The following is a 14,196-nucleotide window of genomic DNA, read 5'->3' as shown; positions in this document are numbered from 1 at the left end:
GAGGATTTTGATAGATAGTTTGGCTTTGCTTTTGCATTACATATTCATTTTGGTGGAATTTCTCAGCCTTGAGATTGTCTGTGCATGGCATGAAGTAGTGCAGAGTAGGGTTCACCATTGTACCACACTATCCTCTGGTGTTTTTATAAACATGATGAATTAAGTAGTCCTGGACCACTCTCTACTTTAGATTTTCTAACAAATAAGCCCCATTCATACTCTTCTACCTGTACTGAATTCCTTTCACTTTATCTCACAGGAACAGCACACCATTTCCGCCATAATATATGGAAACCCACTGCTCACCCTTCTGTTGCAAATGTCAGTGTAATGTGCAGCATCTGTTTACAGCTCTCATGAGCAATTATGCTGAAGCACAGCCTCAGACTGGTGTGAAGAATTATTTGGGTGTTCACAACAGTTCTTAGAAAAGACAGTTTCTGTGACTGAACGGATATGCTGTTGCACAAATACACCAATCCACAACAGACTACAAAATTCAAGAAAAGTGTTAGCAGAGAGCAAACTAATTGTTTAAATATTTCCTTTTTCTTTTTTTCTTCTCATTGTACTGCATACCTTCAAGGGGAGCAATTATCGAATATTCAAATTATTTACCTAATAAAATTTCATATGGGCAGATGTTTGCCCCTGGGAACAGTTCAAGCCACAGGACTTCTGAAAGAAGTGCGCTTAAGACTATGAGCACCAGAAGCAGAGTGTAGCTTGCATTAGCAAGCATTTGCCTCATACCCAAAGACAGATGACAGTACATCCAGCTTTCTTGCATATAACCATCTGAAATTTGGGCCTCAACCTCTAACAAGTTTTTCACTGAAAGGACCTGAAAAACTGAAAAATATTTCAAAAATCCACCTGAAAATATACACAGTTTTAAAACATGTTAATTTATACAGATCTGAACCATCCAATTGAGCTCATTCTCAAAATGGCTTCCTCTGTCAGGAGCTGTCTGCCATCTGTTAAGTCAGCTATTTCTATTGCCAATGATCTTAAGTTCATCGTTTATGCTAGAGTGATTGAGATTCTTAATCACAAATATCACCTGTTCTTTCCCCTCCCTGTCCTCCTCCTCTTCTTTTGGGTCATGATTTTTTGGAGAATTTCTTAGTCAGCAGTTTCTGAATGTGAAACCACAGGAAGAAAGAAAGAGCTGCCGGAGAGGGACAGAAGGGGTGTCTGCTATCGTTGCCGCTCATTTACAGAGGTGTTTGGTTGACCACAGTGCTCCATGTGTGCATTTTCCTTTCATTTGATACACTGCCAAAATTAAGAGGGATAATGGCTAAAGCTTCTGGGTCACCTATTCACTCCCTTCCTGCATGTCAGTGCTTTCCATACAGACAAGAACCTTTCAATTTTCATAAAAGGGTCAGGTCTCAGAGGAAGTGTAAGAGACATCTGAAGTACCAATATTTGCTTCAATAACCCCCAGAAGCTTCCCTATACAGTTCCTGCAAACCCATTTACCTTGGGTTTTTATATCTTTTGACTAGCATACTTTTTTGAGACAAAAATGTATAATTAACTGAAATTACTGACCGTTTCAAACAAATGAAAAAGAAGGAATTGTCACAGTGTCTTGTTACTGCTTTTTTTGGAGGCATCCAACAAAGTAGAAGACCGATGTTTTACTGCTGTCTTGTTCCATTTGCTGTTTCTGTTTTCCTGATACTCATACACACCTACGTATTTATTTACTTTCTGGTTGTTGTATCTACTGGTCCATTCTCTCTCCACTCAGTCAAACCTTTGCTGTCAGGAAGATGTCCAGGGAAGGAGAGTGGAAGACCTATCCTCTCCTAACCCCACCTTTCTGTGTGGATGCTGAACACATCTTTCCTTCTCTGTAGACATGGAAATCTACTCTTAAATTCTTGCTGGCTGGTGTTTGAGTCTTCTGGGTCATAAGTTTGTCCTGGGAGTGTATATGTATTGGCTGTGCCCAGCTTGTAAAGCCAAGCTGGTGCAGCTTCTCCCAAGCTGCAGAAGAGACAATAAGTACCTGCCACCTGGGAGCTGTCACGCTTGCATGAACAGCATGGTTTTTAAGAATTTCCCATGGCTCATTCCACCCCCACTCCATTTCCTACTCTGTATTTTGACCTCAAACAGCAACTCGGGCTTTGTGCTGCAATAAAAGATAGCAGGGAATATGAATATATTAATTATTGACGTTTTAGCTGTGTATTTCAGGGTTGTTTTATTTCTCTTTGCCTTTTCACTGGGGTAATAGGCATCTGATCTGAGGGTCTGAAGAGTTGGGTGGAATTCAGCAATGAAGACAAAAGGGCTTTATCAGCTGGGTAGCAGTGAGGGTGCTATTACTTTTGCACCACCAGCTGCTTACTATATGAATGATTTATGAAAGTGTGACTGTCTGACTTCACATCAGCTTCTGCTATATCAGCATCCCTATTAGCAAGAATAATAGCAAAAATTACCATTCTCCAATGTTTGAAAAAGAGTTTGGAACCTTATTGTGTTCTTCTAAAGGGGATAAAGAATTAAAATCACACCTAACGGTAATGACAAAACTCTCTCAAACTGCATTAAGGATGAGATTCACTGATGCACTGAACTTCCACAACTCCCACTGAGACAATGGAGTGAAGGCACTCTGCATTTCCGGGAATGGAGAAATCTAGTTCATTCAGTGCACTGATAAATTATAAATACATAGCTGATTTTACAACTAGGTCTTGATGAAGAGTATGTAGTGCAAAAACAATCAAGGAGAAATCAGAGTGGACATTTACATTCAAAAATATTCAGTTGATATGAGGAAACAAACCCACAAGCTATGTAAACCACTTAGAATCTGTTTTGAATTTTGTTATCATTTCTACACCATGTTACATTTTCAGAAAAAAAAAAAACCAGACAGTTTTTTTGTTTGCATGGTACAATATTTCACAGTCATTTCCTCACTGACACAGAGTTCTTTTTTACTCAAAATATGTATTGATGCTCCAAAGCTACAAAGTTCACTCACTAGCAGTGTGACTGGAACTCTGAAGAACCAGGACGTGACAGAGGAGAAAAAGCTGCTGTTTTAACAAGAAATGTGAATTCCCTTGGCTAAAATGCAAATGTGTTATTACTCTGCTGTTCTGACACCAAGGAACTGCAATGCAATTAAGCCTGATTTGTTTTCTATTTGCAAGCACTGCTAGTTAATTTTCTATCTACTTTGTTATCAAATTTAACATAATAATTATAGTACAACTTAAATCCCACAGACAGTAGATCTTTAACCTGATTCTCCTTGGGAAACTATACTGAATTTCATGGTATGCCACTATTGCAAGAAAAATGTGTATTATGACTTCTTTGACAAAGACCCCAAGGCAAACAGAAGAACTATACTTTCAAAAACAGCTATACATTACCGCAGAATAACTTCGGATTTCAAAAGCTAGGGTGTTGTTATAAGACAGGCCTTTTAAAAGTAACTGGGAACCCACAGCTCTCTTGGAGCTTGCGAGCATGTGTGCCGCAGTGACAACCATTCCCTATGACTGCAGGGTAAAGCTCAAGCAGTATTTATTATTATGCGGAAAAAACTGCAATTTAGGATCAGATCCCTGCAGCTATTTAGGTGCCTAAGGCTAATGCTGGCATTTCCAAATCTGAGACTGAGCTTCTGCTCTTCCCAAAGGTGGCTAAATTTTCCTCCTTTGGTGTCTGTAAAGTGGCAAATCTGTTTCACTGCTGACTAATTGCTTGGAGACCAAGGTCAAGCTGGGGCCCAGAAGATTCCCAGTAGTGAAGTGACCAAGCAAATGTAAATTTGCTGTAGAGAGGAAATTATCTGTTGTTTTTTGTGGGTATTTTTTTTGTCTTAATTTCTTGATGATATCTATTTCCAGTTCCCATGGCATATGCTAGGAACGAGTGGTACCTATCCATGGGCAGAGGGTGGAAAAGCTTTCCCCGTGGCTGTGGCTGACAGGGGAGGTGATGCTGTCCTTAGGAGATGTAGCAGAAGAAACAGAGCTCTCTGTATGTCAGCAGCACATACCAGTGAGGCAAAGACTGTGTTGAGAGCAGAACCACCTCTGGAGCCATCTGCTGTTGCTGGCCTGGGCACGTCCTGCTCCTCTCTAGTGACATCCTTCGGGTTTATGAAAGAGAAGCCCAGTGTGGTGCTTCATGCTCTGGCTACACCTGCTCCTGCTCTTGCTTGTTCTGCCTTCCCAGCCTTGTAAGTACCCTCCAGTCTTAGCTGAGCTTCTGTATGAAATTCATAGAATCATAGAATGGCTTAGGTTCGAAGGGACCATAAAGATCATCTAGTATCAGCCTCCCTACTGTGGGCAGGGTTGCCATCCACTAGATCAGGCCACCCAGGGTCGCATCCAACCTTGTCTCAGATGCCTCCAAGGATGGGGAGTTCTACAGACATTCCTAGCTGGCACAGGAAGAGAAGAGAAATCTTACCACAACAACCATCAGTGTTGCATACGGTTTGGCTGCCAGTTTGGCTCAATCTATCTATGCAGATGGGTTAAGGATTTAAAGGTCTGAAGTTAAGGCATTTTTGTTGAGTACTTCAAGCAGAGGACCCCTGTCATCTATCTCCACCATTTCATTGATCTAAGTTCTCTCTTTTCTCTTTTCTCTTCTTGAAATTATACTTCTGGCCAGGTGGCTCCCAGCAGCACTCACAAATGGACATGGAGCCCAACAGCTCAGCTCATGATTCTGAACACTGAGGTTTTGGGAAGTGCAAGCCATAAGAAGGTGGGAGCCGGGCAGGAGAGTGTGCACAGAAATAAAGAGTTTCCCCATATCAAAATAAGAATGATCTTTCTTTCTTGGTAAGTCTGGTAGTCCTATGAAGTACCAAGTGTCCTCAGTTCCAGAGAACTCTCCCCACATGGCTCTCAATCTGTAAAGGTATTAAAATTTGACTTTGACTTTTTTTCATTATTAATGCTTATTGCCAGTATGAAAGGACATAGTACAAGTAAGTAACAATTATTTTCAATCACCACTTGCTGTGGTGAACTTGTCTTAAAGCTACTCTTATCTACTAAGAGTAGAGTGTTCAAGAAACATTTAGATATAGCGTTGAGAGACATGGTTTAGTGGGGTTATTGGTGGTAGGTGGATGGTTGGACTGGATGATCTTGTAGATCTTTTCCAACCTAGCTAATTCTATGATTCTATGATTCTACTATTAGGAAAAAACCCTATTTTTCCTTGGTTGGAATTCATACAATAAGATTGGTAAGCAGAAGTTTATTTGTGACTGGATTATGGAAGCAATTTCATAATAGTTGTCAACATAAGTCAACATAAGTTGGCCTTTAATCACATTAAGTTTGATAAACATTACCCATTCTCTTCTCTGTGCGTATGTGTGCGGGTTAATTAAAAAGTTTGTAGCCTTGCCTGTGAAAATCCACCTTTTTAAAATGTAGATTTGAATTTGGAGCTTAATGAGATCTGCAGAAATCTCAAAACATTTTCTGCTCAGTCACAAGGCAGAAGAAATAACACTGCAGCCTGTTTTCTGACCTTTCCATGAGCAAATTGACTTTCTTGGATATACAAGACAATTAATAACTCCATAGACATTAATTACATCCATATAATATTTATTACATACACACACAAAAAATAAATTTAAATCCCATGGTCAAGTGTTTAACACAGAGACAACACCAGCATGAGTGCTGCTTGTATTTTATTTATGAAAATCACAATCATACGTTTTTGGAGGAAAAGCAACCCACAGGGCAAAGCTTTAGTAATCACTGCAAAGAGCTCCACTACTTAAAATTATGGAGCACCTGATAGTAGCAAGGGATCGTTTTTACTGGGATAAGCAAAAGATGAGATGGAGTAGTTTGCATTGAGTGTGAATCCAGCACTGGAGGAGCGGTCAACACTAAGGTTCTTGGGCTTCAGTCCCAGCTCTGGGGAGGAGTTCGCACAGACACTTCTGTCTTTCTTCCCACTGTACAATCATTTCTGTTGGGATACAGAAGGCAGAGTAACTCTGCCCTAGTCTCAGTATGTGTTTGCTTTATACAAGCCTATTTGCCTCTGCTTCACATCATAAAAGTAGCTTTTCTGCATGGCTATTTTTAGTCCTCCAGTTTCTTCCCTTCAGCCAACTTATCCATAACCCCATGAACCTTCCCCACCTTTTTCTCTTCAGCCTCTTGTCCCTCTTGCCCTCCCTCTAGTCATTCTTTCCCCACTGATTCCCTGTCATCCTCTTTCTACTGTGACTACTGAACCAATTTCTGACAGCCAGTTCTACAGCTTGTGACAGACTTTCAAAGTCTGCCTACCACTCCACGAAGATCAAACTCCCCAGAAAGCACTTACTGGCTTCCATATCATTTTCTTCTAAAACCTGTCAAGAGAAAGGGACATTGCCTTTTCTGCTTCCCCAAATTGTCTATAGTAGCCTGAATTGTGGAGCTTTCATTGAGGAAGTAGGCTCAACTCAATTTTCAAGTTAAAGCATCTGGATATACATGTTTTATCATTTCAGCAATACAATTTGTAAGGAAACTGTTATGTCACAGTCTGAACTGATGATTGGGCACCTGGTGACAGGGCATGGCTACCCCAGGAAGCACAGGCGCAAGCAATTCACCTGTGCATCCCACGTGAACAGAAGGGGTGAACCCAGGGTCCACACCTCCCTGGGTTCACCTCCCTGGCTTCACCTCACCCTCCCTGCTCATTTAAGGGCTATAGCTCCAAAGGAAGAGAGCCTCCTGGATGAAGGCCTCGTCCTGACAAGGAGTGTTCTATAGCTAGAGATCCGGTCACCAGTTGGACGAGTCTACTTTTTCCTACATATGACTATTGATATTCCCAATGACACTTTGCCTGGTACTGTAAAGAATTTATCAGAAGAAATTTCACTACTTCCAGAGACCAACACAGTTCAAAATACAATTTCACTAGGTGGGAATGTGGCACAAACCTTCGCTGCCTAAACTCCTGGATGAACCATAGGAGTGAGGATTGATTTTCGTCTTTCCTACCAAGAATGGATGTGTGTTTGTCTTTAAAAACCATGAAAATAAAATACAGAAAGACTCCTGTTTTGCAGCAAATGCATGGGCTAAACCATCTGCGTGGCTACAGCTGTCCTGGCCTTTACTTCAGTTTTTCTTGTGACCCTAAGACCCTACAAAAACAAGCAGGACAGAATAGCTGCAATCAGATTACGAAGTGCCCAGTGCAACACTCAGAAGCCCTAATTTGCTCAGGATTACCTTGTGGCTCCCCTCAGGAATATTCTTGAGGGAATTAGGTGCTTGATAGAGCAGTTATTGATACAATAGGAATAACTGTTTATTCCAGCTCTGGGAGATTATTCAGGAAAAGCTTTGGGCAATGTGCATGATCCAAGGCTGGGGCTCTTCCCCCACCAGTCTCACTCTGAGTCTCATTTTTCCATCCTCAAAGTCAGCTGTCAGCCTGGAGCCAAGAAACGCACCCAAAGCATGCCAATCCCCAACGCAGGGCTATACTGGGAGATGTATGATTGTAGCACTTATGCCAGGGATTTAGCTTCCACCTCTGTGAGTTCTTCTGATCCTGCTGGCTAAATATTGATGTGGGTTTGCAAGCAGCCCAGATCTGCATAGAAACCAGTGTATTCACCATTTCTTGGGCTCCTTTACTTGAAAAAGGATTTTTTTTTTGTTGATGGTGAGGGTCCAGTGACAAGGTTGTAAGAAATAATTCACGTACAATTCTAATGCCAATGGAGAGGTCCTGGAGAATCCAAGATATCCAGTAAGCTGGAATTTTTAACACAGAATATAGAGAAATCTGTGCTCATTGCAGTGTAAATCATTTATTGTTGAGAGACTTAACAAACACCACTAGATTCCCATGCTTGTGCACACAAGGTGTGCGTGGTATGAGTTCGCTGGGGATGGGAAAGAAGAGGAACTTACTAAGTTGTCCATTTGAGCCCAGGGGCCTGTGATGGAGGAGTTTGTGGAACTTAAGTGTTTAGGGTCAGGTGGAAAACTCCAGACTGGACTGTTGTCACAGAGATGTTTCTCAGAAGAGCTCTCTAAGAGTTAACAATGGGCGTGTTCTTCGTGTGACTGTACCAATCTTTCTAACCAAGTCCACTGGAGCTATCACAGCTGAGATCTTTTCATTAACTCAGTTTAGTCCTCACTGCAGTGTTAGCGTTGGTTTTTTTTTGTTGTTGTTGTTGTTGTTGTTGTTTTTTTTATGAAATAGAAAATATGAACTACTGTTTGGACATCAAACTGAAAAAGTGAAATGTTTTTACAAGTGACTGTTAAAAAAATTTCTCCAGCTTGATAAAAATGACACAATACAACAATAACTATAGCTGCTATGTAACCAAAGTCATGTAGTGGATGGTGGCTAAAGTGCAATGAAAAGATAACTCGAATTTTGCAGAAATTAATATTAAGGAGCTTTGCTATAATCTTATAATAGTGCTTAAGTCTGGATGATAAGCATCTAAACATTACATTCAAATTAAAGTCTGTCACTTTGTAACCTATTCCAGTGATTAATTATTAGGAGAGGGTAATAAAGTCACAAAGAGGTGGTATTTCCTTAATAGATTACACTGTCTGTATGACATGGCTTATCATCATTATATTAACAAATTCTTGCCAGTAATTAGAAATTCAACAGAGCAAGTACTTAATGGGAATGTCTGTTGGCTTCAGAACAGAAGTCTTCTTATGGAGAGTACTCTGGTCCCTCTGCTACTCTCATGAATGTGAAGACAGAACTCATGTTACCTTTAGCAGATGTTAACCCACCACTTGCTGCTTTCCCTACAAGACAGACATTGAGGTTTCTGACAGACAACCTTCTACAACTGTCTGGCTTAGGAATAGTGACAGTCACTCTGATTCATACAGTGCAGCTCTAGGTCTTGGGCTCCTGCAATAGTAGGTAACAATCATAGCTGCAGTATGTATCTACTGCTGGTGATCTGAATGTATTGTTTTGATACTTGCATAAAAGAATGGAGAAAATTAATGTTTTGCTTGTCTATATAAAAATTTTGTAAGAGATGCATCTTTTTCACATCAGTAACAAAAGGGAATTAGTCTGAAAAATAGTTTGGGAAAACAACTCCATCCATGTGTGCTTACATAGTTAAAAATGTGGATTTTGAACTGGAATTTTTTAGAAGACACAAATCTTTTTTACACACATATCGGCTGAACAAAGAGCTTTCTTTCTTAGCACAGTTTATATTGTAGGTCATTTTTCTGTCATAATTATTTTCTTTGTGAAACAAGATGCTAATGGTTCGTTAAGCAGCGGCACGGTTTTCCTGCTGGTTAACAGGAGCCATTGCATACATAAAGTCTCATGCATTTTTCAATGGCAGCCGCAGCAGAAATTTGTGTTGTTTGGCAGCTCCCAAATGTCATTCTGCTCTAGCACCTATCTTAGGAATGGATAAAATTTCTATTAGTGTCTGGGAGGTTTTCCAATTAAATGAGTTGGAGCTGACAGGACTAGAATGAGTTATTATCTGTTTTTATGTCTTTTTAAAAAATGACTGATTTTTTAGCACTTCAAAAAGGTTGTTAACATTACTTAGAATTTCTGTTAACTTCCCCAAAGTGACCTACACAGTTTCAATTTTATATGCAGCCTTCACTGAGTCTGATTTCAACAGCAGCTACATTCCTCAACAGCTTTGTAGTTCAGGCCCTCTATTACTACACACTTGCTCTAATTCAAATATAGTAAATTAGATTTTTTTATTTTTTTTTTTAATAATACTTATATAAAATTCAAAAAGAATGAATTGATCTCACTTCAGCAAAGAAAAAATATGGTGGGGTAGGAATAAATGTCATAGCTAATTATCATTAATAAATCATTAAATTTATCTTAATAAATTATTTAAAATTACAAAAGAGCAAGCACTTAGTGCTAACTATTAATTACATTTAAATGGAGTCTTCGATTTTCCTAAAACAGCATCTGCCTTATTTATGGATTCCACAGTTTCTTATACCAGTTTGCAGTGTGCCCATTGTGTCATTTGCTCTTCAGGGAATAGCTATTTTGTGTGTAAAGTTAATTCCTTTTAGGAAATGATATCCAAGATTTCTCATTTTCCTACATAACAGGGAAAGTATCTAAGTGATTACCATTCTTATGCAGTTTATTTCTCTCTATTATTTATTTTATGCAAGTTTTTCTAACCTAATCAATTTTCACACAATTTTTTCCACAGTCAGGCTTGGAAAGTAGAGAAAATCCAGTTAGCTGAGGTGATGGCTTCAGTTAGACAGAACAAGGAAATCTGGTATGCTGTGATTTATTTTATCAAATGCCTACTGAATAGCGAGGAGAGTTCTCCATGCCTGATTTCTGTGCAATTTACATGACAACCACATTGGGCATTTGATATTAATAATGCTTTTTGAAGTCAGGCCTTTGTTCTCCATCTGTTGTATGTGATTGAGGGTTTATTTTCAGTCGCCAATTTAAGAATCCCAGTTTTGCACTCTGTTGTTTCACTCTGTGAACAAAAGCCAGCTAACCTGGATTAGGAATATTGAGGGATTCCATCTGCAGGTATAATATCAGCAGCCACGTGCCAGACAGGACATTGTTCTGGATGCCAAAATGCTGTAGCTTCCCATCTGATGCACCAAAACCCACAATGAAGACCCAAGATCTCCTACTTGGGCAGTGCAGAAGATCCACAGGTCTCTTGCTGGGTGCCAGGTCCCTTGTAGCTGCATGCAAGCACAGTATTTCTTTCTTTCCATTTTAACATGTTTGCCATGAAAGAAGTCTGGTGAGATCAGCAACCATGTCTTTGCAAGGGTAACCTAACGCCTCAAGATAAATAACTTAAAATTTTGACTTAAATACTTATTTTAGCTGTTTTTCTCTATGCTCAGTAGCTCTGGATGAGACCAGGTGGAATACGGTTGTTGAGATGCTGCATGAGCTTGCAGCAGGGAGCACAGGAGGCAGGCAGCTTTGCTGGAGGGGGCACATGTTTGGGTAGACACTGCAGTCAGATATTGGTAGATGAAAGTAATGCAAACAGGGTAAAGGCCTGTAGCTTTCAGAATTACCTCTATAATGTTCATTTTATTCTAGAGTTGCAGTGAATTTGGGGGCATTTTGTTATTTTCTTTTTGAAACTTGGTATTTTGACACTTCAAATGGAAGAAATGCTTATCAAAGGATAAGCAATGAACAACAGCAAAGGACTCAGTTTTTCAATCAGATACTGAAGATTTTGAAGCCATTTTTTATTTACATGCAGTCACAGTCAGAAAATGGAGGTCCTCAACTACTATTATCAATGATGAAATTTCTTTCCAGTTCTTATCCTCTAAACTTGACAAACTCTGCTCAGTGAAACTGAGCAGATACTGATATCTAAGCAGAAGAAGACTTCTAGATCACCCTCAATATATCCTGCTGTCTTCAGTCTAGCTCACCTCATTTTGTTCCCTCGCTTTGAATAACCAGTTTTACTTTCATCCAGAAAAACTTGACTTCTTGTTATTTTCTTTGATGTCTTCTGTATTTTTTCTCTTAGTGACTTTGAGGGAAAGGTTTTGAAAGTTTTGTCTTCTTTTCCAGTGTTTTAAAGCAGCCAAATATTGAATTGTAGCTATCTCACTGGGATGCTTAGAGAGAAGTTCAAAAGATCTTAGCCCTCAGCTACTAAGTCTACAGTCTAAGTCTAATAAGCATTGTTTTACATTTTTATTACAGTGATTATAGTCTTTTTATAGTATTAAGATTCTCACATTCACACATTGCACAATCATTTTCACATTCAGGCATACCAAATTTTGAACCTTCTTGGCTAAAAGCATTTATCCATACATAGACACTTGTGATGAGAAACAGTCATCTCTTGGATTTTTATGGGCTATTTATATTAGTTCCTTATGTAAATGGATTTGTTCCCTCATTTCCAAATGAAAATCTACTTTCCAATGGAAGTTAAACTTGTGCTTACATATTGTTCCAAGTTACTTGCTTCCTAAAAATAAAACATTGTTTTCTCCTTTCATTTGGTTCCATAAAATGCAATGGAGCTATCTGGATCTGCTAACATGTACTCACACAACAGCAAAATCATCTGGCCAGCTTTCTTATGCCATGATTCCTTTATATTTTTTTCAGAGTTTGGAAAACTGAGATTTGAGTAATTGTGAGAGCATACAGGGAAATATAACTTGCACAGCACACTGTATATCCTTTATAGATTTGTGTTCCCATCCAATACGATGCCTGGCAACCCAGATCTTTACTTAGACTGGCCCAGCTCCTCCTAGCCAAGTCACATGAAGATAAACACTCTTTAAAGCCAGAATTCTCAGACTTTTAACCAGTGAGTTGTTAACTCAGGATGTAAGACAGTACAAGTGATATCTTGCAATGAAAAAAACAAAAAGGTGTAACAGAAAAACACCTCTGCAATATGCAAGTATGCAATAAACAAAACACTAATATCAAGAGACATTACCTTGACTTTTCTAGATGTTCTAGGTTGAGTTCTCTTTAATGATCTATTTCCAAGGAATACAGTTTCAATGCTCAGTTGGTGTCAACAAGTGTTTCTTCTACTAATAAGTACACTCAATGTTCTCCCATCACTAATCCTCTGCTATATTTAACTCTTTCAGATTTTTCTTTTAGCTTTTCCAAACGAGTGGTTTTGAGTAGCTGTTTTCATTTCTGCCATAACTTTTCAACTACTTAAGTGTGAATCTTCGGGGAACACTCTCATTGCTGTAATTATTCAAAATGTCCAGAATCATGGTTCTGACCTATACAAAAAATGTCAAGGGCGAGTGACAAAGTATTGTTTAGTCTTCAGTAGTCAGCTAAGTACAAGCTCACATGAAAATGGGGAGTTCAGGAGTTCAGCATGAGCTCAAATTTTCTTAAGTTTGCTTTCCACTAGGGAGAAACAATTAGTGATAAATGGTTATGCAAGGGTATCAGATTCAAAATTATGTGTCATGGCTGCTATGTCCACTTGAAATTATATCTTAATAAATTGTGCAACTGTGACTGGGCAAACAGTTCAAGACAATGGCCAGTTAAACATGAACAGATGGGAACTGACATAAATCAATGAACCAGTGGTCCTTAAAAGATGCAAATGACTGTGTGTAAGGACTTGGAATAAGCATGTGGGGTTGGAAAATGCTGCAAACTGATCCAGAGAAAACAAACAGTTATATCAGTCACTGATATAACTGTGACACAAGTCATAGATATTGGCAAGTGGACGTTAAACATTTTTCCTGAATATATCTGATTTTTTAAAAAATTTTGTTTTAACTGATGAAGTGGCAGCTGTATATTCTACACTGAGAGGTTTCTTTAAGCCCTCAAAGTAATCGTAGACTCCATTGAAACAAAAAGCTAGAAGGAGACCTTGGAGGGTCATTGATTCCATTTTGAAAGCAAGGTCAAACCCAGTTTCTGGGTTACTCCTGACAGATATTTCTCTAACTGAAACTTTTCTTCAAAATCTCCAGTACCAGGAATTCTGTAACCTTCAGAGACAACTAAGTCCAGTGCTCAAAAATATTGACAGCAAGGAAGTTTTTGTAATATCTAATCTAATGTCGCTTGTAATAAATTAAGCCAATTACTCATCCTGTTGATCACGACCATTGAGAACAGTTGATTATTGCTCTAACAGTCTCAAATATCTTAGCATGATTATAATATCCTGTCTCAGTTTTCTCTTTTTTGAATTGAATGTTTTCTTCATATTTTTTTTCTGTAAAGTATTTTAGATCACCTTTCTGTTCATTTCTAGGACATTCCCTCTAGTTTCTACATATTTTAAATGATGTTTTTCAAACTGGGACACAGTGTTGTCACTGAGACTCTACCATTTGTGTAATAACTATCAGGACATTAATAATTACCTCTGTGTTAATATTTAACTAGCAATGTCTTCGGTGTAATGAGATTTCAGAATGAAGCATGTCTCTTGTGACAGAATCTCAAACCCGTACTCATTTTGTGTGTATCCCCCACATGCCCCAAGCTTTGCTTGCAGTGTTGCTAGTTACCCACTCCATTTTTTTCTCATTTTCTATTTATGAACTTAATTTTTGTTTCCTTTCCTGAGAACCTTTCACCTGGCATTATTAAACTACGTACACTGTA

The 14,196-nt window shown here is 38.9% G+C and overlaps 1 long non-coding RNA gene across 1 annotated transcript in view; it reads right to left on the bottom strand.

Moving 5' to 3' along the window:
- Positions 1-12,651, bottom strand: part of LOC110393937 — a 34,496-nt gene extending 21,845 nt beyond the window's left edge. The window contains exon 1 of the long non-coding RNA XR_002435274.1: positions 12,530-12,651. This is a non-coding gene — a long non-coding RNA (uncharacterized LOC110393937). The remainder of the gene's footprint in view (positions 1-12,529) is intronic.

The sequence above is a fragment of the Numida meleagris genome, chromosome 1 (assembly GCF_002078875.1).
Source record: "Numida meleagris isolate 19003 breed g44 Domestic line chromosome 1, NumMel1.0, whole genome shotgun sequence".
Classification (NCBI taxonomy): domain Eukaryota; kingdom Metazoa; phylum Chordata; class Aves; order Galliformes; family Numididae; genus Numida; species Numida meleagris.
This window is presented reverse-complemented; position numbering and strand designations above follow the sequence as displayed.